Raw genomic sequence first — 4,907 nt, 5'->3', positions numbered from 1 at the left:
TTGTGTAACTTCTCTTAATGTAGCATAATTTACAGGTTTAATGACAGCCTTTTTCATCCCCTCAATCAGGCAAGTGATCATATAATTGTGGTGGACTCTATCAGGGTCTCCTTCTTGACAGCCCCATCTAGGATCACTATCATAAACAACTGTTCTTCCTGGTTCAGGGTTCCAAATGTTCCAGGCATGGAATTCTTCTGCCCATCAGTGGGCTAGAGACCAAATGTGGGTCTTTTCCTTATGAGTGCAACAGGTGGTAAAAATAACCTAAATGTTTTGCCAATTGAGATCAAAGGAAACTGCAAGCCCCTTGAATTTCTTCATAAAATGGGAGGGGTACTAACTAAAAGAGCCAAGATTTGCCTCTATTTCAGACAAATCAGACATAGGGAATGAGACATGGGCCCTGATGATTCCTACACCCCCATTTGGCCACTTCCCAGAGCTGCAAACCTTTATCTGATGATGGGAGAGAATCAGAGGTGACTCCTGATCTGGTATGCGGAGGAGAAGTGGTTCTGGGTATGGAGGAGGTAAAGAGGGAGAGACAGAAGGTGTAGCTGAGGAAGGAGGTATTGAAGGGAAAGATGTGTAGTCAGGGGGGAATGAATGGAGAGACCAAAGTGGGAGAGGTCTGGAACATGAGAGTGTAAAAGAAGGGTCATCCAAAATGTCTGAGGAATCTAAGGGACTTAAGAATTTTGCTAGTCTCATTCTACAATTGTCTCTAAAGTCTAGGGTTTTTTTTTTTATAGAAACATAAACTTGAACATAGGGCACCTCAGACCATTTGGAAGAGTTATGGCAAAAGAGATCAAGATTTAAAAGAATACTGGAGTCTAGGCTCCCATTCTGGGTCCACTTCAATTTCTGTGGGAGGTGGTAAGGAGGCCATGCTATGTTGCAAAGAAAGATTAGGTGTTTCTTTTTGAGGGGTTGAGGGTCAAATTTGTCCCGATTCTTCAAAATACAGTCTAGAGGTGAGTCTACAGGAATAGATGGGGTTTGTGGAATGAAAAAACATGCCACTTTGGGGCAGTTCCACTTGGGGCAGGAACGACACTTTCTGTCAAGACATCTCGCCGAAATGAAACGAAGGTTCCATTTATGTCCGCTGAGGGACTCTGGGTGCACTTTCTAAAGGAGTGTCTCAGTCATTAGAAAAGTCCTCTTGGCTGATCGGAGGCCTCATGCTGGATGGCCAGTTGAGGTACTCATTTATGCTGGGTGATCAGCTCAGGTTTGAAGAAAAAGGGTAAAGGAAGATCTCTGTCTGGTGTTGACCCAGGAGAGTGGGTAGTTAAGGGAAGACTCACTGTTCTGAGGCTGTCTGAGATCACCTGATTTAGCACATCCAGAAAAGGATGATTGGCTGTCTCCACAGGAGAATTTAGAGTGACAGAGGGTCTGAGTCACCTAAAACATGTGCGAATTCACCCTGAACAAGCTTCTGCTGTCAATTGCTTCACATTTAGGCATCAGGGGCTTTTGATCAGAAAAAATAAGAAAGAGCCTTTCTTTTTTCTGGGCAGGGCAGCCAGTCCTGTTCATTCTTTGGCCTTCAGGCGGCACCATAGACTGGCCCTGCCTGTTACTTTTAATTGCCAGAGAGCTAATAGAAGCTGGCAGACGAAAGACTGAAAAGAATAAGTAGACTCAGGTCCCTCACCCTAACGGGCGATGGTGGTCAGACGCTTTCGCAAAGACACCTTCCAGTCCTACTAGAGAGTAGCTCCAGCTACAGTGCAATTGCCTCTGTGCTTAGACACTGTCCAAAGTTCGAAAAAAGAGAGGGGAGAGAGTTCCCCATGAAGAGAGAGTCCCCATATGGGCCACCAGAATGTTGCCGGTGAGCAATGACTATCTGGGCTGGTGGTGCAGGACTGAAAGAATTTACCAAGACAGTTGAGGTAGAAAAAAGGCAGATTTATTAGAGAAAGTATGAAAATACATTGTGAAAAGGCAACAGACAGTATCAGTAGAAGAGAAGCTGACAGCCAGGAGCAAAAAGGCTTGCTCAGGATTCTATAGAATGGAACTTGGGAACTTGCATTCTTCTGTCAGCTGGGATATTTGATAAATTGAGGAATTTGATGGTAAGCAGGAAGTTTGTGAGTTATGTATCTTATTGGTTCAGGAGGGCTATATGTCCTGGGCCATAAAACTATAATTTATCAGCTTCCTCTTTTTGTTTATATGTCCTGAACCATGAAGAAAGGCATAAGGCATAGTTTATTTGCCTTATATCTTTGCTTTCCTCTGGTCCTGCCAGCCTGACTCCTTTTTCCAAATTAGGACTCCACAATATATTGTGTATTTATATTTATTCAGATAAAAATACTTTTATAATATTGTGTATATTTTTTCTTTTACCAATAATTTATTTATAAATGTATTTTTTTAATTTTTAATTATTTTATGATTAAAGATATATTTTTGTTTTCTAACTTTACTGTGGTGGAAGAACATATCTTTTATGATTTCAAACCTTTAAAATTTATAATACTTGTTCCATGGACTAGAATATGGTTTGTCTTGCAGAATATTCCCTGTTGCAAAGAAACAAATGTATATTTTGCTGTTGTTGTGTGGAATGTTTTATAGATGTCTGTTAGGTAAAGTTAGTTATAAATGTTGTTTAAAGTTTCTCTGTCTTGGCTGAATTTCTGTCTCGTTCAATTACTAGATTGCTTTAGTCCCTATTATTGTTGAATTCTCTACTTCTTCCTTCAATTCCTTCAATTATAGTTTTATGTATTGGGGACTCTGCTTTCGGGACATGTGTGAGTTGTCCCGCCTTTCTGAACAAAACCAATGTATTTCTTAAATGTATTTGATTGATGTCTCAGGCCTCCCTAAAATATATAAAACCAAACTGTACCCCTCCCACCTAGGGCTCCTGTTCTTAGGACCTCCTGAGGGTTGTGTCACAGGCCAGGGTCACTCATATTTGGCTTAGAATAAATCTCTTCAAATATTTATTTGAAAAGATTTCAGAACACCTGATGTTTTGAGCCCTCTCAGAGGTCATAGACCTCTGGAGAGAGAAACTGAGACACACAAGAGGGTGGAAAGTCAGTGGTAACACACTGTGGAGTCCTGCCCACAGGCAGCACGCATTGAACCATCACAAAAACACCCTAGGCTACAGCTCAGTTCCTCCTTTTCAGAAAAAAAAAAGGGTGGGGGGATAAATGAGGAGAAAACAAGGAGAATGACCCCCTTTTTGGCAATCCATAGGTTTTATGGCACCTCTGCTTGCCAGAGTTTACATAAAATGGAAGTAATATGGTCTTTGTGCACATTTACATTGAGGAAAAATAGTCCTGAGGTCGACCTGCATGCTATAGAGTTCCTAGGTTCTATTTTCTTTTCTGCCTGAAGTCTATTGTTACTTTTCTACAGAGATAAAAACCACTGTTTGGATCTAACAGTGACTTTCTTTTTCTTTTCCTTTTTTTTTTTTTTTTTGAGATGGAGTTTCGCTCTTGTTGCCCAGGCTAGAGTGCAATGACGTGATCTCGGCTTACCGCAACCCCCGCCTCCCGGGTTCAAGCGATTCTCCAGTCTCCATCCCCTGAGTAGCTGGGATTACAGGCATGTGCCACCACACCCAGCTAAGTTTTGTATTTTTAGTAGAGACGGAGTTTCTCTGTGTTGGTCAGGATAGTCTTGAAATCCAAACCTCAGATAATCCGCCCGCCTTGGCCTCCCAATGTGTTGGGATTACAGGCGTGAGCCACCGTGCCCGGCCTAATAGTGTTTTTTGTTTGTTTGTTTGTTTTGTTTTTTTTTTCTTTTCTTTGCAAGCTGGCAAAATTATATTTATTTCATAACTAAAGTACTGAAGCAATAGCAATGGGAACTTTGTGTGTGTGAATGTGTGTATGTATATGTGTGTGTATATATTTGAAGGCCTTTATAATAGACTTATTTACTTTTATGTTCAATTGGCAACTGAATCCATTTAAAATTTCTCTCTAGCACACCAGACTTTTTCTTCTTACCTTACAATGTAAATTTTGCTATCTGATTTTCACCTGAGTTGCCTGTAATATGCAAATCTGAGGCTATTTAACTGACAACTGACTAAGGTAAGATAGAAACATGGAAAAAAAGGTCTTTATGAATCTATAAGATGTATTTCTATCAGCATGCCTAACACGTCTATATATGTATATGTTGTGTATACAGTATTTTCACTACTAAAAAAATAAAGAGCTCTGATTAATGGGCTTAAAATATATAAAAGCGCTTAAATCAAATACTTAAATGACTAGTCAAATACTTTTTCAAGTTCACGTGACTTAAGTAAAATCTTTAAATAAGCCAGCTTTAAAATTATTGGTAAAATAATATCATCAATGTTAGCATTTTTTGTTTGCTTTATTGTAGTTTTATGTTTATTCCCACAGAGTACTATAAGATTTGCCATAAAGGTTATAAACTATAAAACTCAGCCCAAGACAGAATGATCATTGCTTGTATATGCTTATGAAATATTGTTGGCTTAAATGAAAACAGCTAAACCGTGAGTTATTGGTATAAATATCCTTAAATTTAACCATAAGTTTTATTACATAAGTAAATACCTGAAATTCAGAGCTATAAAAATGGTAAACAGGAAAATAACTTTAAATATTGTTTATCACAGTTTTTTAAAATAATCTAGGTAAACTATTAAATTAATCAGGTAAATGTAATTGAATAAATGCTTGTAAACAAACTTGACATAATTTAGGATCTAAGGTTATTATTTGGTATTAAATATCTGGATAAATTCCAATTGAAAAATTATAGGAAAACTTTTTTTTAATTACACTTTAAGTTCTAGGGCACAACGTGGAGGTTTGTTACATATGTATACATGTGCCATGTTGGTGTGCTGCACCCATTAACTCAACATT

This window comes from Gorilla gorilla, chromosome X (genome assembly GCF_029281585.2).
Source record: "Gorilla gorilla gorilla isolate KB3781 chromosome X, NHGRI_mGorGor1-v2.1_pri, whole genome shotgun sequence".
NCBI lineage: Eukaryota > Metazoa > Chordata > Mammalia > Primates > Hominidae > Gorilla > Gorilla gorilla.
This window is presented reverse-complemented; position numbering follows the sequence as displayed.